General features: G+C 38.3%; 1 protein-coding gene and 1 pseudogene across 1 annotated transcript in view; both read left to right on the top strand.

Moving 5' to 3' along the window:
* RIT2 (Ras like without CAAX 2) overlaps window positions 1-22992 on the top strand; it is a 297869-nt gene that overhangs the window by 196246 nt on the left and 78631 nt on the right.
* On the top strand, window positions 18025-18606 carry LOC101638770 (annotated as a pseudogene).

Raw genomic sequence — 22992 nt, 5'->3', positions numbered from 1 at the left:
CAGAATCAACTCGGGGGCAGTCATTGTGTTGGACATTTTGCCCTTGCTTATCCCAAATGCCCATCTAGGTGCCTGAGCCACAGCCGCCTTTTTCCAGAAAGAAAGATTTCCTCTAAGGTTGAGAAATCCCCTAGTGGTTTTATTCAGTGTCTTTGGCCAGCAAGTGCTGCTGGTTTCTAATCTCACCAGTGGAGAATAAGCCAAGAATAAGAATTCTACCACTCATAGCAGTAACACTAGATGCCACCCTCCTTCTGATATCAATCTATTCCTGTCTTACTGGAATCAACATCACAAATAAAAATGACACACACAGGCACTTTGTGGAGCAACACTGGTCTCACTAGATGAAGCAGCTTCAGTAGCCGGCATTGGTGCCCCCGTGGCCAATGAATGGGTCTTGCTACACAGCCATATCAGCAAGATGGTTTGCACCCATCCCCCTTGTACTTCAGGAGAAGGATCCCATTCCCTTCCCTCCAGAAGCGCATAGAAGCTGAGTTGGCCAGTTGCTCTACCCTAAGTTAAGCGGATCCTGGGAATGTTTCCCTGGGCTCAGGCCAAGAGGAGAGCATGTGCTGCTAGCCCCGGGTAGCTAATAGGAGGGGTTTGGGATCAAGATGGTCCCTAAAAGGGAGTCAGCCCATACCTTCATCCTGTTCTCTTGAGCCAGACGAACCCATCTAGTCCTAAGCACAAGATTCTTCATGGTCACAGAGAAGGTGACAAGTTTTACTCATATTACCCCTTTCCACAGTCCTTCCCCTAAATGGTGGGCTGGTTGTCAGCTGCAGATGTTGCCCCAAGATTTCAGAAAGGTGTCATTCATCAGTATGTACCCTGTATATAGACATGGAGCCCACTGTCTGAAGTGGACATCGGACAGATCAAGAATGTGAGTTGTTTTGTTTCCCTTTTGAAGTCCCAGAAAGCCCACTGTTTCTGGCACCTCATGAAACAGCAGCAAAAAAGAATACCAGACATTCTTGGCCTGTCGTTGTCCATTTCCTACATGGTACACATTGGTGGGTCACTTTTCCACACCACGTTTCTGAAATCATCAGGCAACATTCGTGAGTGATAAAATGATCCCATTCACACCACGTTTCTGAAATCATAAAAAAAAAAATTCCCCTTTTCAGAAGAAACATCTCATAAAAGATAAAAAGTGGTAACAGGGTTCTACATGAGAATATTTGTAGAGTTGCAATTAAAGTATTGCATTCCCTGAATGCTTAATTTAAAATGAAACATAAAGCCAGAGTACACTAAGAACAATGCTTCTAAAAGAAACATCAGATTTATAACAATTAAAATATTCCCAAGATGCTGCCACTGTATTTAATATATTGCTATACTACAGTCAAGAGATGCACATGTATATCAATGGTTATCAGCCATATGCAAAAAGCGTCACACCACACCTTGCACATCCGGCGGCCCTCTGCCACCAACTTAACCAATCTTGATGTATACTGCTCAGAGATGGTTTCGTTATATCCATGTCCACGATGCTTTTCTAAATTATAACAAAAAATAGATAAATGGTTAACTTACCAGCATTACTTGCTTGATTTTTAAATGAGTCTTGGAGGAAGCTCTGATTTTATAATGATTACAGAACTTGAAAAGTTTGGTGGTTCAAACCCACGTTGTTCCACAGGAGAAACGACCAGGCATCTGCCCCAGCACAATGTATAAGTTTAGAAACCTTGTGGGGGTAATTTTACTCTCACTCGTGGGTTCATCATGGATAAGAATTGTGTCAACATCTCACCAAACTACTGACAGAAGGTTGGTGAGTCTAAGCCATCCTGAGGAAACTTGAAAAGTAGTCCTAGTGACCTGAGTTCCAAAGCCCATAGCCTTGAAAACCCTATAGAACAGTTCTAATGGGATTGGCCTGACTTGGAATAAGCACAATAGTAAGTTTTAATGACCCTAATCACGCATCTGGCTCAGTCCATGTCTTACATCAACAGAGAGCAGAGCTGGTCGTATTGGGGGGTTTGTTTGTTTTTGGATTGTTTTCCAATGGTTGTAAGGAGCGCTGGTGGTATAGTGGTTATGCATTAGGCTGTGATCCTCATGGTTGGCAGTTTGAAACTGTGAACAGCTCTGCAGAAAAAAGATTGGGCTTTCTACTCTCATAAACAGTTACAGGCTCAGAAATCCACAGGGGGTAGCTGTGAGTTAGCATTAACTGGAAGGAAGTGAGGTGTTTCTTTTTGTTTGTTTTTCACTTTCTGTTTGGAGGTTTGTAGTAATTTCCAGCTATAGAAAATTAAGACAGATTATATCTAATAGATGTTATATAGAGAAGTGATCAGGGAATCTGCATGATGATTCTGAAAGAATATTTGCCTCAGACACTGCTATTGAACACGATCCATGATCATCACCTCTGTAATTCTTATTTATCCCCACTCTAACCTTATCTTTCTTCCAAATGCCATATTGACATCATCCTTCTCAGACATACCATTGTGTTTGTTGTGAAATTTAATATACTGTCTTCATTTAATACTTATTTTACTTCTGCACATCAATAGAAAGGGCTACCTCACCACCTGCCCTCACAATCCTTTTTCTTTTTGCCGGGGTTTTCAACTTTATTTCCCCTGGGGCTTTATCCTGAAAAATCTTTGCTTTTTCTCTACACATGGTTTCTAAGCAATATCTGACATTCTCATAGTTATAAGTGTCTGTATTATGGTAATGCCTATTAATTTTATACTAAGAATTTTTTCAGTTGAGCTAAAATTTACGAAGAGAAATTGGGTATTTTATAGGTCCCTCAGATTTAAGGCATTCAAACATGAAATCATATTTTTGTCTCAAGCCTTCTTATATCTCTGCGGCAATAAACAACATGTCTTCCAAGATGCCTTAAAAGCTTAATATTGTCCTTAACTATTTTACCATTCCCCCAATAATAAATAAATAATTTTCATAAATCAAATCATTTAATATTAATATATTGACTGCCTCTCATAATTTCTCATTGTTTATATCTTTATCAGCACAGTTAACATCTTACTACTTCCAAGATTTTTTTTCTTTTCTTTACTGAAGTAACCTTAATTGCCCTTCAGATGCTTCCTTAGGCATCAATTCCTCTGGGAAGCTTAATCTGCTTTTTGAGATTCCCCCTAAGCTCAGAGTCCCCTGTTTCATCACTATTACTATAGCCATTGCTTCAAAACTCAACAATTTTCTGATACTCGGTTCTCAGCTCTGTAACTGCCAACGTTCTATAGAAATAGGCTGCAATAACTTTCTAAATTGGGAAACCCCTATAGTTGCTTTCTTTGCGCTACTGTCAGTGAAGCTGACAAAATGATAAATGGCGAAAATTGTGCTTTGACTCTGGGGCTGTGGATAGAGATATAATCTTTTCTTTTATGGTTCTACATGTATGTGTTCCCTGCACTAAGCTTCCAGACTGGGAGTCATGTTCTGCAAGGCATCTTAACTTGAGCATCAAAAAATTGTATGCAAATCTGTTTGACCATCTTAAATTGTTATTGTGAGATTAATATGTGTTTCTGTCTTTTGATATCTTCTTAGAAAGAAGTTAGGAGAAGTTAATAAGAGGTCATGTCTGCTGCTGGAGAATTCTGAAAGTAGAAGTAGCATATTTCCAAAGTATGAGTTTTAAGTATGTACTTTTAAGGAATTGTCAGGGATGATATTTTGCACACACTGCAGTTTTCCTCTTCTCTCTCTAAACAAAGTACAAAGGGTTTCTCTTATTGGAGTTCCCATATTGACAAGAGTGCTTTAACTACTGTTTTTGTTGCTAGTTGTGGTCTTGTTGATTCTGGCTTATGGTAACTCCATTCAAAACTGCACTCCATAAGATTTTCAAAGTTGTACCTGTGGTAATAATTTATTTTGTAAGTATTAGTACCAGACTAGTCCCAAGGAGTTGCAGATTAATGGTGTCCCAAAGGTCCAACTCTTTCAAGATTTTAGTCAGTTCCATTTTCCTTGGGTCCTCCATTGTGCTCCCTCTTGTCTCTGAGTTCTGTGAGTCACGGAAACATCCCACAGAAACTCACAAAATGTTGACGAAATGTCTCATGTGGTATTAGGTGCTGTCCAGTCCCAAAACAAAAGGTCAGAGACAGACGTGAGCCAAACGCAGGGTCCAGATTCAGAAGCCAAAAATATCCACAGGACACATGAGGTCTTCTTGCTTCTACCAAAGTTCTGTTAGGAACATAGAGGCCTGGCTTCCCAGATGACGGGATGTGTGTAAAACTGTGTGGTGGCACCATTATACATCTAAGGAGAATGCAGGATGCGGTCTCATTCACACCCAGAACTCAGTTGGAGTCTTATGAATGTCCTCATGGAAACAGAGTGTTGACCGATTCAGACCCAGTGCTAAAGTGGGGTCTTAAAGATACTGACCAGAAAACAAAGGATGTTGCTCAACCCACACCCTCCACTAAAGTCAGGACTCAGACCTGTCCATCAGCAAATGAGAATGTCCTTCAAAATGTGACCATTACCATGTAAAGACCAGGCATAGAAAGTCCAGAACCATACTATACCATATAAGGAACCATGGCTGGAAGAGCCACATTATTTTACTTAACTAAGAGAAGCACATCACAGAGTCTGCTTTTGAGACTCTGACTGGGTTGGACTACTAACCTTTTGGTTATTAGTACTGGACCACTTGTGCCTCCAGGAATTACTATTTGTTCATTTTTGCTGACATAGAGTCAATGCTGACTCATAGTGACCACCTGTGCATTTCTGATACTGTAATAGATTACAGGTGTAGAAATTCAGACTTTCTCCCACAGAGCTGCTGTTGGTTTCAAACTGGCAACCATGTGGCTCACAGTCTAAACCGTAACCACCATACTAACAAGGATCTTTATTATTGATCTATTGTTATTTGACTGCAAGAATTTAAAATTATTTCGCATCATATCCTCAGTCTTTAGTGTATTTAGATGATAAGTATGTATGTAAACTTTACATGATTCCAAGCAGACAAGAGAGTAGAAATATAACTGGTTCAGAAACCAATAAAGACTTGATAAAGCCACTGAATTTTTTGGACTTCAGTTTTTCAATCCTTAGAGTAATGTAAAGTATTACCAGTAGAGCATTTTTCTTCGTGTCTGAAAGGTTATAATTTTCAGAGACAAATGAAATGATCGCTATAAAAAACAACTTTACTAGTGTTTACACAGTCGTGCTTATACCATTAGCACTCTATCTTCTCCATCTCTTGCCTTCACTTTCTTTGAAATTACTTCATTTTCAAACTCTCATTTCTTGATGTACTTCTCAAGACCCATGACAGTAGGAAAGAGGTTTTCTCTTCCCAAGGAGTTTTGAATTTAAACAAAAGTATTATACCTGATTTTCATTGGTCTGAATGGGGTCCAGTACATTGTCATTATTGCACAGAGAGACATAATTCACTGATTGGCTTAGGCCTGGGTCAAGTGCTCACTCCTAGAAGGAGAAATTAAGTCAGCTTCATTCAAATATTACATGTTGATATTAGAGTTATTAGTAGAGTTGTTTACTATCCAGTCAGTTCCTAGTCAAGTGCACCCTTGTATAATAGAAAGAAATATTTCCAAGTCCTGTTTCATCCTCACAATTATTATTATGTTTGAGCCCATTGTTGCAGCCACTGTGTCAATAGATCCCTTTGAGGGTTTTCCTCCTTCTTGCTCCCTTTCTATTTTTTCTAAGCATGATGTCTTTTCCCACGAACTGGCCTCTCTTGATAACATGCCAAAAGTACATCAGATGAAGTCTCACCACCCTCATAACTAAGGAATATTTTTTCTATGTTTATCTAAACGTCCCCACTTTGGCTGTTGTTCTTAATATACATCTTGAATATATTTGGAAGATATCCAGTCTCCCCATCTCCATCAGTAGCGGAGAGAAAATTATAAAACATTGGTACAATAATCATGGAAACCTTTATTAAATGAAAACATGTAAAATTTTGAAGCTATTGTTTCTCAATATGTTCTTCTCCTAGGTCTATATGTTTTGGAAGGTGGAGTTTCAAACTTTCTAAACTTTCTCCTAAAAATTCTTGCCTCTTTGACTTATGTCACAGTTTTGGCATTTTTATGATCTCAAATAATGTTCCGCCTAAATTTTTTTTTTTACGTTTTAGGAATAAAAAGATATCTGAAAGGCATGGTCAGGGCTATAGGATGGGTGGTGTAGATTTTCTTTAAAAAATTTTTTTGGCGTGGGTTTGAACAGCAAAAAAAAAAGAAAGAAATTTTTTTCATAGAAGAATGAGCAGCTGCATTGCCATTATGAAGATAAAAACTTCAGCACAATTTTCCTGGCCTTTTTCTCACCAACAATGTCTCCCATTTTCTGAACATTTCTGTGATTGTCCTGTGTCCTTCAAAAAATCAATCAGTATTACCCCTTTGAAGCCTACAAAATATTCACCATAACCTTCTGAGATGACCTCTATGTCTTGAATTTAACTGCCTCAGCAGATCCCGTCAGAAGTGGCTTTTTAATTGGACTTTTTTTTTTTTAGGGCACTTTAATGAGACTAAGGCAAGAATATTGCTGATAGAACTTGTCTATATCCATTCACCAATTGAAGAGACTTGTTTAAATATATTTGGAATACTGGAACTCTAGAAGCAATAGTTTTGCTTACCCTAGAATGATATATATATATATCTCCAATAGGGAGCTCCATGGTGCAGTGGTTAAGAGTTGGACTGCAATGTACATGGTCCGAGATTCGAAACCACCAGCAGCTCTTCTGGAGAAAGGCCGGGCTTTCTATTCCCGTAAACGGTTACTAGAGTCTCACTCTGAAACTCAAGTAGGGTCGCTGTGAGTCAGCATTGACTCCAAGGCAGTGAGAGGGAGTGCTATATATTCAACATATGCATATGTATATATTTGCCATTGTACTTAGCTGTTATCAATAAAATTATATTTTTGAGAAAATATATTTATATTTGCATCACCTTTTTGTGACTAGCTAATTTATATGTTTTTGTTAGAGGATTACAGACATTCATAATAGGGAACCCAAAGCAATTTTATTCCTAGACAGCTTAATAACATCGCTGTACACTTTCCACCAGATGGAAACTGAGTTAAGTTGTGGATGATATATTTTAATGGATCAATGAATGCAAATAAACATAACAAATGGCCATCAGACCTGAATCACAGCAGAAGGTGACCATGGCAGAGATCCCTTGAGGGAAGACTTCATTAATAGGTAAATTAGTTTCTTATCAGCTCCCAGCAAATAAGTTATTTTACCTAACTCAGCTGGCTGGAAATTGCCAGGACTGATGAGAAAAATCACAGAAATTAAGTTCAGTAGAAATAAATATGAATCTCTATTTTTTTGTTTTAAGGAACTGATTATATGGATGTAGGGTGTGTACGGTGTAGGATACTGGACTTGTATGAAAAATGCTAGCAAGTTGGTTGAGAAGACAAGTTGAGTATAACCTGGTGATAGAATTCAGCTGATTCCAAGTTTTGCTAAAGATCAGTTGCTTATTCCCTGGGTCTGTGTTTGTTCTATCAATTTAGAGTAATTTTGTATTTATGAATTTATGGGCAGATTCTCCTATTTTTTATTAGGATTTAGGGGAGTTCCCATCAGAGAAGTATATGTGTAATTTAGAATGGTAAAAAATATATCAGTTCACCAAGAGGATGGGAACTATAAATCTGGCAAAATTAAATTATACTTACTCTGTTGGCCTAATATAGTGATGAAATGGTAGGCATGGAAACAGAGAAAGAAGGGCATGTTGTGAAGGAAACTTCAGGTGTGCAGAGACACAATGTATAAACATTTTAAATTTGACTTTAATTTTTAGGTGCCAAGATATAAAGGGAGAAAATTATGGGTTATATATTGTTATCATTCAATGAAAGAAGCAAACTATCAGGAGCAAGATGTGTTTTCTAGAAATGAAGTCTCAACCAAATTCAACACATAGTTATTTATAGATGACTAGAGAACAGTAAGATTTTTTAATCTATAATTTTAAAATGGCACATATTTCTAAAGAAACCTCAAGTTCTTATTTAGTCTTGGATTTATGGATGAAGAGCTGCTATAATGCCAACTGCAAGCTGTTTTTCAGCAAGTTTAAGATGAGGAAGGGAAATGAGAGAAAGAAAAATATATGTGTCCTTCTCTTGCCTGTATACTTGAATTTTTTTATATTTTATGAGATTTTTCAAGAAGATATTTATTAGCACTGGCTATTGACAACATTATTTACTGTGTTGCCTGTTCTGTATGTTTAGAATAAACATGTGGCAAGTTCTGCTTATTTTCCACTCACAGATTCATATCCAGGGCATTTAAACAGAGACGAGAAGTGGATTTTACTGCAGAAATGACAGTTTGAAATTTGGTAAAGGACATGGGCTTCATCCTTTCACCCATAGGGCTTTGGTTTTCTTCTTCTAGAACTCAGACGTATGTGACTAATTTCTATAAACCTCACTTTCCCCACTTAGGAATGATGATCCTTACTTCTGAGTGTATGGAGACTAAAAGAAAATGCATGTGTGTCAATCTCTTATAGCTGCCGCATTTTTTATCACATAATCAATAGGTTTGCCATCATTAAGCAATAGCAATAGAAACAATATGACCAGTTTAATCCAAATTTCAAATAAGCAACATTAATTGGAGGTATTCTAAATAGTGCACGGTGTTCTGCATTTTACTGGCAAACTTAATATTAAACGTTTGTTAAATGGTAGCTTCTGTGCACCTAATGTTACAGTGATACTACTTGGCGTGCTACCCTTGTAAGGATTTTACAAGCAAACTAATAAAGACAGGATACATTAATGTGATGAAATCAGTCTATTGTGATGTATTTTCAGACTATGCAATTTAGTTGAGGGAACTTTTTATCTCAATCAAGACTTCAAACCACCGTGTTCTATTAACGGCCTATCAAAAAGTCAATGCTGGCTAAGCCATAACCTATTTTAGGTGGAGGAAATAGTTTGCACTTAGAAAGAGAGAAAACACTTGGTTCCCAAGCCCTTCCTATACCTACTATTTCAGTGACGTCAGAACTCTAACTGTATTTTTCTGACTTTGTTCTCTCTTGCCTCCTTAATGTTTATTGATTCTGCTGCCTTTATCACATTCCATCGATTGGTGGGTGTCTATAGTTATGCATTAGGGATATTGACCCAGAAGGACGAGCCCTCTAATGGGGGTCAGCTGAAGTCACGCACGGAGCTTGCACCTTTTTGGACTTTGGTTAATTTGTTTATTGGGATTTTTCTCTTATTGTCTAGTGTGCAAGAATTTGCTTGGGAATGAGGGATGTTTTAATACATCTACTAATATGTCAGGGGAGCTTGGGGGCTTAGGTCATAGAAGCATCTCTCTTGTCATTCTGGGCTGGGTTTGTTGATAAGTGTGACCAGGACTTAATTGCCTGAAGCAATGCCGAAGTTGCACGACTAGTTGAGGTGCACACCAACTATGGCAAGTTTTTTCTACTTAAATAAGAGGAAGATGTGCATGCTACTTTCAATACTTTATGCAACTCTCACGTTGCATGTATTCAATGCCTGTTCTTTTTGGTTGTGAATTGCAATTAGAAGTCATGGACTTGAAAATATCTGAATAAACCAAGGCTTTGAACTGGTTCATTCCAAGTCTAAACTCCAGTGGAGAACTTACAGTTCCACCACAGGTATACTGAATCAGAATCTACCTTGTAACAAAATCTTCTGTTCATATAGAGAAGAATTACCTGGTGGTCTTGCTCAAATTTAGATTCAAATTCAGTATATCTATGAAGGAAATTCAAATTTTTAGCAGGGATTGAACCAGAATGAACCTTTTCAAACCCCTAAAACAAACCACAATCTTTAGTTTTAAAATTCATATGTGGCTTAAATAAAAATTGTAGAGTAAATTTAAAATAGCAACATTATCTACAGGGACAAAAAGGCAGTATAAAATAAATGCAATTTGGTGCTAAATCTAGAGGTTTTGCTATTTTTGCTGTAACAGTTAATTATTAGCCACGTTAGCATGGGCAAGTTACTTGACCTCTTTGAATTTCAAATTTCAATTTTGTCAATGATAACCCTTAAAGTAATGTCCCTTCACTGGCAGGGAGGGTAAATGGTGATCCATATGTAAAATATCTAATTTAGAGTATTAGAGTAAGCACACACTTATATTACATGCAAATAGAAATTACAGATTTCATTACTATTTAGAAGATGAAGAAAAACTTTTGAAAGTCACTTCTAAATAAATAAACAGCTCAAGCTCATCAAGGAACTGTCAAGAAATTGCAGTTGATATTGATATTTCTTGGATCCATAATCAATGCTCATTGAAACAGTAGTCAAGAGATCTAACAGTGCATAGCTCTGGGTAAATCTGTTGCCCAAGAATGCTTTAAAGAGTTGAAAAGCAAGGAAGTTACTTTGAGGACAAAGATACCTCTGATCTAAACCATGATATTTTCAATCATTTTATGTGCATGTGAAAGTTGGATATGGAGCAAGGAAGAATGAATAACTGATGCTTTAAAAATGCGATGCTGGCAAAGAATATTGAAAAATACCATGGACTTCCAATAGAACAAATGCACCTCTTAGGAGATGTACAGCCAAAATGCTCCCTAGAAGCAAGGATGGCAAGGCTTCGTCTTAAGTACTTTGGACATGTTCTCAGAAAAGACCCATCCCAAGAGATGGACAACATGCTCGATGAAGTAGAAAGGCAGTGGGAAAGAGGAAGGCCTTTGACAAGAAGATTGACACAGTGGCTGTAACAATGGGCTCAAACTAAGAACAATTCTGAGGATGGTGTAGAAGGACCGGGGAATTCGGTTTTCCAAGTCTGAAAAAGTAAAGAACTTCCTAGATCCTCAATCTTCATTGTAGAACAGAACTGAATGAAGATTTGGGGGAATAACAGAAAAAAGTCCTATTTCAAGTGCTCAGTTTTGGCAACCTTTTGATATTCCTGGAGAGAAGAACAAGTAACTATAAAATGTAAAGCAAATAGTGAGTAGCACTGTGAACTATTTAATGAAGGATCAGATTGTGTGTGTTACCACAAAGTAATTACAACACCTCAAAAAGGAGAATCATTACCTTTGAGCAGCTGAGTTTTCGTTTGTGTTTTTAATGGCCAAGGCATCTATACCCTCTAGTCTCCATATTGCCCTCCAAAAGTTGTTTGAGTATTATTCTTCTGAAACAATAATTCATGTGTTCCCTCATATTTCTACTTAATGTTTCACTGTTGCTTATCTACATTGACTTAATTTCCTGATATTTATAGACATAAACCCAGAGTAGAATGCTTTGAAAATGTTTGCCTTCATTTCCATTAAAATAATGTTTTATATATATATATATATGATCATTAAATGCAAGATAAAAATGAACCATACCTATAAGAAGATAAGTGTAGATTCACATTTATTAATTAGATCACAGGATAATGAGGTCTCCTTGGAGCTATGGCCCATTTACAAGAGACATGCTAGAGAACTGGTCTTCAATCCTCTGTCTGTCTTGTGGGGCTGGTGGCCCATGTGGCTGTATAACCCTGGGGGTTGTCCCTACCTTGCTGTGTTCCTGCTGACCTGTGATCTCCCAGCTTCCTGCTTCATCTGCCATTAGCTGCATAAGCCTGGAGGGCCCTCCACTAGCAGCTGACCCACAGAAATGAGTTGGCCTGGACTGGACCACTTCTTTGATAAAAATTATTTCTTCATAAAAAACTCTTTCTTATACATGTGAGTGTCACTGGTTTTGTTCCTCTAGAAACCCCAGCACCTCGGCTCTTCCTTTCTTGTGCTCTGTTTCCCCTATCCAGGAGGATCTTGTTATTGAGCCAATGTTTGATTACATCCTTATGAAATTCACCTGAAAGATTTGAATAGAAATTCTGGTCCAAGCAGTCCATTTAACTAATTCCAGCACTCTATGTACATGTGTACAGAGGTAAATAAAGAACTTGAGACTAAATGTTTAGCAACCTTATAGCAATTTCACATCACCATGATGTGCAAAGGAATGGTCAGTTGAATTTTTTCATGGATGATCAGTTGGGGTGTCAATGAATTCATGTGGTAGGCCACATATTAGGACGAATATATATCCATTTGTGACAAATTGTGGGTGGGGTAGGTTCTTAGAAACTACATTACATTAGAAAAAATTGAATTAGTAAACTTTAGTTGGCCCACCCGAATTTTTTTCCTTATCCTGTGTTTATAATGTACAGAGCCAAGTGGTACTCAGGAGCAGCATTTTTAAGATTCCTGATTTTGAAGAAGAGTTTAGTTAAATCGTTATGCAAATCACAGCATTAAAAAAAACTGTGTGGGACTAAAATCCAACCTCTCCATTATAGAGGTCGGTTGATGAGGTTGTTACTTTAAAAATCCACTGCCTTCAAGTGCTATTCACATGATGCTACATTGGATTTCTGAGGCTGTAAACCTATACTGGAGCAAAAGGTCCCATATTTCTCTCATTGATTGGCTGATGACTTTGAATTTCCCACCAAGCAGTTCAATGCTTACCATATAGCACCTACTAGCTGCCATCAAATCAGTCCCCAGCTCATGGAGACTCAGACCCAGGCACAATAGAGTAAAATGCTACTCAATCCTGAGCTATAACCAGAACTAGTTGTAGATAAGACCATTGTAATGATAGGACTCTCAATGGCTGATTTTTAGACACAGATCGCGAGACTGTTCTTCCTAGCCCTCCAAAGCATGTTCAATAACACAGCAACACACAAAGTCTCCCCTGACACACAAAGTTGTTGGCCCTGCAGTAGATTGGCTGGGAATCGAATCCTCATGAACAGTGAGAATTCTACCTTTGAATCACCACTATCTTTGAATGTTGCATAAAGGATTAATGAGCAGCCTTCAAAAAGTTTGTGGGAAAATTCCACAATCTCTTCACTCCATTGTTTACCCCCCATGAACCTGCTGAGGCTTCCTATATATCACACGAGAATACTTTGGTAATCTAAAAGAAAACAACAAGCTTCCATCATGCTACTTTCTCTCCAGATAAACTGAAAAGGCTGGTGGTATTTCCCCTCTCTAATGCATGGAGATCAGATGATGTAATGGTGCATGGCCAGTGATTTCTTCGTTGCCAATACATTTTTCCAACAACGCAAACTGCAACTATACACATGAACCTCACCTGATGGAATACGCAGAATCAAGTTGATTACATCTTTGGGAAGAGGTGCTGGAAAAGCTCAACATTGTCAGACAAAACAAAGCCTGTGGTCATCTGTGAAACAAGCTATGAATTCCTCATAGCAAAGTTCAGGTTAAAGTTGAAGACAATTACAACAAGCCCATGAGCAAAACTAAGACTTTGAGCACATCTCACTTGAACTTAGAGACCCTTTCAAGAACAGACTTGAGGAATTGAAGACTATAACTCTACCACCAAATGGGATGTTGGATGACACCAAGAGCATCATACAGGAAGAAAGAAGAAAACCCGCTGTCATCAACTCAGTTACAACTCCTGATGAAACTGTAGGGCAGGGTAAAATGGTCCCCTTTGGGTTTCTGAATCTGTCAATCTTTATGGGAGCATAAACCTTCATCTCCCTCCAACAAGATTTGAACCACTGACATTATGGTTAGCAGCGACCCCTGCTCCTTACATGAAGAAATTAAAAGTCATTAAAAAGACAGTAATGAAAGAAAGGTCCATGATGCATATCATGAAACTAAAATTTGCTCTTAAATATGGAATAATTAAAGCAAATGAAAGAAATGATGAAATAAAAGGGACTTTTGCTTCACAAAATTGAAGGATTCCATGTGAAAAATATTGAATGATGTAAGGAGCAACCAAAGAAAATAGAAAGAATACACAGACTTATGGTACCAAAAATAATTCATTGACATTCAACCATTTTAAGATGTAGCCTTTGATCAAGAACCTATGATATTGAAGCATGAAGTCCAAGCTTCACTGAAAACATTAGGAAAAATGAGGCTTCAAGAATTGATGTAATATGAATTTTAATGCTTCAAAAGCTGATGTACTAGAAGCATTCACTAATCTATGCAAAAAAAAAAATTAGAAGATAGCTACCTGAAGGAGATACATATAGGTTTGCATTCAAAGAAAGATAACCCAAGGGTATGAAAAATTACTTAGCAATATCATTATATGATGCACAAGTAAAATTTTACTGCAGAAAACCCAACTATGGTTACAACAGTCCATAGACATGGAACGGCCAGAAATTAAGCTGAATTTAGAAGAGGACATGGAACAGGGGTTATCATTGCTAACATCAGATGGATCTTGGCTGAAAAGGTAGTACCAACTAGAAATATGTTTACTTGTCTTTCATAGTTCTTCAACTATGCAAAGACATTCAACTGTGTGGATAAAATAAATAAGGATAAGATCAAGAATAAGATGAATTCCAGACAACTTAATTGTGCTCATGCAGAACCTGTACATAGATCAAGATGCAGTGGCTTGAAAGCACAAGCAAGTACCAAATAGTTTAAAATCACGTAAGATGTATATCCTGGTTGTATCCTTTTACCATACTTATTCAATATGTATAATGAACAAATAATCTGAGAAGCTGGATTATATGAAAAAAAATGTAGCCTCAGGATTAGAAGCTTATTAACCATCTTCAGTGGTTAATTAACTATAATACAACCTTGCTCGCTGAAAGCCAAGAGGACTTGGAGCACTTACTGATGAAGATCAACAACTGCAAACTTCAGTTCAGATTACAACTCAATATTAAGATAACCAAAATTCTTACAAGTCGACTATATACAGCATCATGGTAAATGGAGAAAAGATTGAATTTGTCAACAATTTCATTTTATTTGGATGTACAATCAAAAGTCATGTTAGCATTAAAGATCAAAACAGTCACTTGGAAGGACTCTGGTGAGTCTGACCTGAAACATATTATTTCAAATTCCCTAATCTGCACGTGAGTCTTGAATAATGAATAAGAAAGACCAGAGAATAATTAAGCCTCTTGAATTACAGTGTTGATGGAGAACATTGAAAAATACCATGGACAATCAGAAGAACAAAGATTCGTCTAGGAGGAAATGCAACACAAGTACTTCTTCAAAGTGAGGATGGTGAGACTTCATCTGAGTACTTTGCACAGGTTACCAGGAGAGATTTATGCTTGGAAAAGGACATCATGGCTGGTAAAGTAGAGGTTCTTCAGAAAAGAGGAATGACCTCAACAAAGTGGATTTACACAGTGGTAACAACTATGGGCTCAAACATAAAAAACTATTGTGGGGATGATACCAGACCAGGCACTGTTTCTTTCTGTTGGGCATAGTGCCACGATGAGTCACAGCTGACCCATGGGCACCGAACAACATTACTGTTCATGTCATTTCTATTGGTTTCACTTCCTTTTTGGTGTTTATTAACTCAGCAGGAGTAAAAGTGAGTTATAATCTCTAAATTTTCGTTTTAGAAACTTTCGGAGACTCATAACTGAAGAAAGTCAACTTTTCTTCCTCACTTCCTCTTCAGATGCTCTCTGCTCCCTTTTAGGTTTTCTGTGCCCAAGGCTCTCTCGGTGTCCTCTGCTCTCTCTCGCCCTCTCTCTGTGGCTGCTTCACAGACCTGGGCTCCTGTGTCAGAGCAGTGGATTTCAAGGACAATTCCAACCCACCCATTCTGCCCTGTGCAAATTTCTTTACCCTTGTTCAGACACTCATGAGTTTACTGGGCAAAACAAAGATGTCGCTATCATGACTAAAGTGCTAAACAAAGCCACACTATTTCTAATAACCTCATATACATATGAAAGGTGTGCACTTATAAAGCAATACTGAAGAAATGATTAATTTTCATTATGGTGTTGGTGGCAATTGTGGACTATACCATGGAGTGACAGAAGAACAAACAAATCTATCCTGGAGCAAGTTTAGTTAGAATGCTCTTTAGAAGCAAGCATGGTGATAATAGTCTCACCAGGGGAGTAAAGAGGATGTGTACTACACCCACTGCCACTGTCAGAGGAGTTGACATAAAGACGAAACCCTAGGGTTCATAGTTGTAGCAATGATGATGGTCAACAGGGAGGGGGAGGGCAAGAGAAAGATGTTATTAGGGTTAGTGTCACTAGTCACCCAATGCAGTAGTTTGGCACACACACATATACACACACTCATCACCATTTAGTCAGGGAGTGGGGTTGGATTGGTGCAGTGAGTAGGGTCTACATCTTGGCCAATGGGGAAGGGAAAGAGCTTCAGGGAGCCCTGGGAGGTGGGGTCATTTTGGTGGAAGGGGGACATAGTTTGTTGACCTGTCCTGACTGGGGTGAGGAACATGGGTGTTGCCACTATAACTTACCACACTTGGTGACAGCAAGCATTGTTATACCACTGTAGGGTAAGTCCTCATCTTGATTACTACGAACATCCTAGTAGGCTGGCCTAAGCACTGGAGATGGACACCAGGCATGGTAAAGTAGAGGGTCTACCCAAAAGACAGAGTAGATTGACAGAGTGGCTGCAATGATGGGTTCAAACCTATCAGCTGTTGTGAGGACAGTACAGGACCAGACAACATTTTCTGCTCTAACTTATATGTAGCTTCCTTTGACAATTCATCCTGGACCTTACAACAAGGGGGCCTAAGACACCAGCTATGACCCAAAGGACAAGGAAGGATCAGTTTCTTGGGAAAATTAAAAGGTCAAGGAGAACATGAAAGTTTTCTTGTTTTAGTTTGATTTTTTTGTTTGATGTAGTAGATGCCCTTGTGGATCATTACTGTCTTTATTTCCTTTCAGGCGACAACTCTTAGTTGAGGATGGGCATCACTTGAGGAACAAGAACATTACATATAGAAAAATAATGATACTTAACAATCGGCTAACCATCCCCAGTCCGCTTACAAAATAGACAATTAAAGGCCCGAGAAAGGAAATTACTTGATTAATTGTACTGTTAACAAATATAATATTGTTAGTGCTGAAAAAAGGGAGGGGTTCAGTTTTAGATAATTATGTGTATTAATTTTATTTAATGGTATCTCCAGCAAATCACACATCTTTAGACCAGCATTTGAGAAGTAGGAAACTATAGTGTGAAAACAAAGAAACAAACATAAAAATGGAACTCACTGCCATCCAGTTATGGCTGACTCCCAGCGACCCGCTGTGGGTTTCCAGGGGGCCTCTGAGTCTGACAGGAGCAGAAAGCCAGTCTTCCTCCCGTGGAGCTGCGGTAGTTTCCACCTGGCAACAGGTGACCATGACACCGCCAGGGTCCCAGACAGTATGAAGAAAGCTAAGGCATTTTCATCGCATTAAGTTACTGTATAGCTCCTGAATCATTCCCAGTCCTTGTGAAAGGACCTGCTTCCCTGGCATGAATCGCTTCATATTCACGGCCTAAGTTTTAAAGGTTTTCGCACTGAAATGAAGTTATACGTATATGTATATTTCCTTGCATCGTGGTGTTGTGACCAGTGAATTGTAAATAAAATCCTTTGAATGGGAGAGTAAAATTTGGTTTTAAAAAGGGAATGTAAGCCATAGATTGGAATGGAAGCTTGGTGGGAATGCCTTTTAAGTGTGTATTGTAATTAAGGTCCACTGATTTTATTTGTGTATTAAGGGTGATCGAACTGGTGGTGTGGTGGTTATGCATTGGGCTGTGATCTGCAGGGTCAGAAGTGTAGGACAACCAGCAGCTTCTTGAGAGAAAGACTGGACTTTCTACTCCTGGAAGCAGTCACCTCCTCCGAAACCCACAGGGGGTTGCTGTAAGTCAGGGTTGACCAGATGGCAATGAGAATGGTGGGCAAAGCAGAGCGTGGATTTCCAGAAGCCTCTTAGTCTGAAATTTAAATCAAGTTAAAAATTGTTAAAAGTGGGAGATTTTAACTGGAAGCTGCATGAGTTACAGTTACATATGAACACTCCTTGCCACGTCTACTGTGAGAATGAAGACCATTCTCACCAACCAGACTGTCGACATTCCAGAGAATGTGGACATTTCCCTGAAGGGGCGCACAGTTATCCTAAAAGGCCCCAGAGGAACCCTGGGAAGGGACTTCAATCACATCAACGTAGAACTCAGCCTCCTTGGGAAGAAGAAGAAGAGGCTTCAAGTTGACAAATGGTGAGGAAATAGAAAGGAACTGGCTATGGTGCGCACTATCTGTAGTCTTGTGCAGAACATGATCAAGGGTGTTACACTGGGCTTCCGATACAAGAGGAGGTCTGTGTATGCCTACTTCCCCATCGACGTGGTTATTCAGGAGAATGGGTCTCTTGTTGAAATCCGTAACTTCTTGGGTGAAAAATACATCTGGAGGGTTCGCATGAGAAGAGGTGTTGTTGCTTGTTCCGTTTCTGAAGCACAGAAAGATGAGTTAATTATTGAAGGAAAAGACATTGAGCTCCTATCAAATTGAGCTGCTTTAATTCAGCAAGCCACAACAGTTAAAATCAAGGATATCCAACTGTTTTTGGATGGTATCTTTGTTTCTGGAAGAGGAACCGTTCAGCAGGCTGATGAGTAAGATCTAAGAGGTGTCCAACTACTGTCTAGATGGTTCCTTTAGGCTTGTCTGTGATGTTTTGATCCAATCCAATAAAGTTTATGTAGTGAAAAAAAATACATATGAACCTGGAATAGAACAATTTGCCTGTTTTGTGAAATGGTAGAATGCGGACAACTTTAGGACTTCTACTTGACCAGCTCATTCAGCAAAATTAAATGAATTTTCTTTTGTGCTTAGATAACTTTGCAATTATGTCTGTTATGGGACTAATCTATGTCAAATGTGTCAAAAGCATTCTGAAAGACACAATAAATTCAATATGGCACCTAGCTTAATTTGCAGGTACATAATTAAGTGGGAAAATATTGAAGATATCTTTTTAAGTGTGATTTCTCTCTGGAAAAAATTACAGTACTCTACTATGTATTTAGCATCTGTTATTTTTTGAAATCTTTTTCTATAATCCAAATTCCTTTTCTCTATTGCTTACTACAAATTCATTCAGATACAAATAACCTTGTTTTCACAGGGATAAGATTTTAGAAAGCTACCCGTAACTATTCTGGAAGATTAAACAGACAAAATCCACCCCTTCCCCATTTAATATAAATGATTAAGTTGTAAATATCCAGTGGTAGGATTAATTTTGATCATCCAAACTCAATTAAAGTATTATTTTACAAATATGAGAGAATCTGACCCATACATTTATCTCACTGCCATTGAGTCAATTCTGATTCATTGATAGAAAAATTAAGGTCCAGTGATTTCATATGTATTGTCTGAATCTACAAAATAAATTCAAGATAGGGAATTTATTTTGCCTGCAAACATCATCTTGCCTCTCAAACTAGAAACATTTCAGCTTTATCATGAACAAAATCCTATGGCCTTAAACAAAACAATCAATCCCAAACAGTTCACCTCCTATGAACTTCCTGAGAGAGTTTCCCCTTCATTTATTCACAATCCTGAAAAGGGGGCAAAGTACAGTGGTCAGGGAAGGCTTTGCAGCTGACAATGTTGACCCCACATTAGCTAGAGGATAGTAGGCGAGTTACTTTACTTCTCGATGTTTGCATTTTCTCTCTACTCAAGTAATATGTATTCTGAATGATTAGTGAAAGGGTTAGTATTGATTTCACAAGAAAAATTACTTAACACCATACCTGACACAGTCAGATTGGTAGATTATCCCTTCCTGTTTCTTCTTTTCTCAAGTATATGATATGTCACTAAAACTGTAATATAAGCTTAATATTTCCATTTAGCAATGCTTTTGCGAAGCTAGAGAAAGAATCTGTGCTTAATAAAAAACTGTTTATTATATCATATTAAATATGTTACAAATATGTATTGTACTAATCAATAAGAATCCATGAGTGACTGACTTCTCCAGTTTTATTTGCCATTGAGAGAATTAAGGATTTTGACACAGGAGAATCAGATTGAGCCTCCATGTGTCTCCCCAGCTGCATGAAGGACTAGTTATTGTACTTATTTTAGTCACATGAGAGTAGTCCCTGGGTGTCCCCAGGATTTAGCGCTCTACTATGACGTGAAATGTGTTTTCTTGAAATCTACCTAGATGAAGTTCCAGATGAGATTTCAAGTCTTCCTGCTTTCTGAAGATCACAACCTTAAAAACCCATGGAGCAGTTCTACCCTGCATCGATGTCTTCATGGCGAGTGACACTGAGCTCAATCACAACTAACAGCAACGGCTTACATGAGATCTTGTATGTGAATGCATATGAACAGTAAAATGCTGTTCACACAAAGTAAAATCACTCTATTAATGACAGTTTTTCTTCTCATATAAAGGACGTGATTTGCATTAACAGACTTTTATACAGCATTAGGAGAACAAAGTGTTTAATCCAAACCAAAAGATATGAAAAAGGAACACGGTTGAAATTGTAAGCTGGCAGTCTCAGGCATTCTCAAATCACACGTTTGCCAACCATATTAAAGATACCACATAGGATCTTGTATATGTAGTACTTGTCAAGAAGACTTGCTACATATTTACAGGAGAATATTTCCACTGCATTCTGACAGTAGGAACAACTTGAAAATCAGCCCTTGAGTAAAACAAACCAAGAAGGGGGGAAAATCCCTCTTTTTTTATAACTTTGTTGGTGGGGCAAAGAAGTAATATTTATTTATGTTGATTTCATCAACACTTCCCATTAGGTGTTGAGATTATTTGTAAATTGCTTTACCACATTTATTCCTGTACTGACTGGGCTTTCTGCATCTGCTTCCAATGCAGGATTAGGCCTGATGGTTGGACCCCTTCTCATTTGGTCAAATACTTAATGGTTGTTTTAGGCTACAAGAGAGACACCCATCTCAAATGTAATTTAAGGAGGACAAAGACAGCAAAAAGACACAATGGATGAGAGAGATAATGAGCATGAGATAAACATGGCTTCTAAGGATTCAAAGTCAAGATTCTAGATAAACAGTGATTGGAACAAAAGGAAGTGTAACAAATTCGTGGTTGGTGGCAAATCAATACATTACAGTTACAGGTGGAAATACAGAGGTAGGAACGGGACCATAATTGAAAAGTCCGTGGTTGGGTTGCCTTTTTACAAGATTGGTCTAGGACCTTTTAAGCAAGGCAGGTAGGGCACATCTACTGGGCCTTGACTCATGATCACGCATGCCCTGCACTGTCCCTAGTACAGTGGTCTCCATCAAGGGTACACCCAGGCAAGCCCTTAAGAGAGATTGCCCTTTCTAGGTGGGCTGAAGAGGGGTGGAGCTAATCTACCCTGCAAGGTAGTCTTTCTGAGGGCAAGATTATCTATATCCTTGGTTAATGATCAGAAAAGTTTGATGGAGACAATCTATACGGGGGCTCCGCAAATGCATTTTGAGATATTACTGCCATCCATAGCCTTTGCAAACCGGGGTTCTCAGAATTTATGCTCGAATTTTCACCCGATTCACTGGTTCCCCACTTTCAACAAGTCCTGTAGCTTTGTTCCTTTGATCGGTGCCTGCTCTGAAGCTTTCTCCAAGTCTACATCTAAGCAAGGATGAGAAAGTCAAATGTGAAAATAGGAGATGCATCAAGAGCCCCTCTGTGTCTTGGACTTGTTGGGAACGTGGGTGGGATCAGAATAAAATCAGCTAGTTATCAAAGCTAGTCAGCCCAGTCTAGAAACCTGGAAGTCAAAGCAAGGTCACAGCCTTTGCTGGGAAGGAATGAACCAAGAAGAGTTAGGAAAAGTAATAAATCATTCAGGTTATTTTCTGACGTTGATGCATATTTAAGGCTGGAGCATGGAGCGAGAAGCAGTAGTCAGCCCTGCTGGGACATCCTGTTGGAGTTCAGTTTGTGTGTTTTGTAAAGCTGTGCTCCATACCCAATGGTGGGATTCAGCCAGTTCCTACCACTTTGGCAGAACTGATAACTAATTTTTTGTTGAGCTTGGCAAATTGGTTGTTAAAATGGCACTTATAATCAGGGTTCTAAGGTGAGTGGTTGGGGACCCACCCATCAAGGTAGAAATCACAAATTTACATTCCTTGCTGTTTTTTAAAGTTCATCTGCAAAAGATCTTTGTGTTAAGCCCAAAATTACCACAAGATAATATGAGTGAAGTATGCAATTCCTGAAAGTGTTCAAAGAGCTAAAAATACTGCCAGAACAATTGCTGTAAGTTAAGCAGAAGTGGAAAGGGGTTTTTCAAAGATGAACATAATATGTTCAGAGGAGAGAAGTCACTCACTGTTTCTAATATATCAAACACAATGGCTATTGTCGAATTGGCCAACTTCTAAAGGAATGGGCTCTGACTCCTACAGAGAGTAGATTGTTCAGGATCAATCACACAGCAGATGAAGCTCAGATAAAAGCAAAGACCATTGTGAGGACGCCATGCAAGAAGCAATATGCAAATATCTTAAATATCAGTTTTATTGTTTTGTCAGGCACTATTTAACATTTCTCATGAATATTTTATCACTTTTTATTATAACAAAGTCTAGTTTTTTATACCTCTTTTATTGGTCCCATAGCTGTGTAAAATAATGCACTACTTTTGGTATATCATTATTATACTTAAAATGGTCACTAGGATAGCAAACTGAATGTTAAATTATTTGAATCCCACCACTGTCCATATCTGCAAGAACTTTTTCCAATGGAAGACTTATTATCATTAACTGAAGTAAGACTGATGAGGGATTTTTTTTCGGCCTGGATGTTCTTTCCTCCCCTTTGATCTCCCTTCCCTTTTTTTGCTCTTTTATGCTTCCATCTGAGCCATGATGATTTCCACTCCGATAATCCCAGCTCTACTTTTACAAAAGAAACGCACCTTTGTCTCCCTATCACTTAGAGAAAAGGGTCTGATGATCCATCTCTAAGCAAAAACAACCAAAACA

The sequence above is a fragment of the Echinops telfairi genome, unplaced genomic scaffold, assembly GCF_000313985.2.
Source record: "Echinops telfairi isolate 266 unplaced genomic scaffold, ASM31398v2 ScPeMD7_7400;HRSCAF=8409, whole genome shotgun sequence".
NCBI lineage: Eukaryota > Metazoa > Chordata > Mammalia > Afrosoricida > Tenrecidae > Echinops > Echinops telfairi.
The sequence above is the reverse complement of the archived record's forward strand: the minus strand, read 5'-3'. Positions and strand labels throughout refer to the sequence as shown.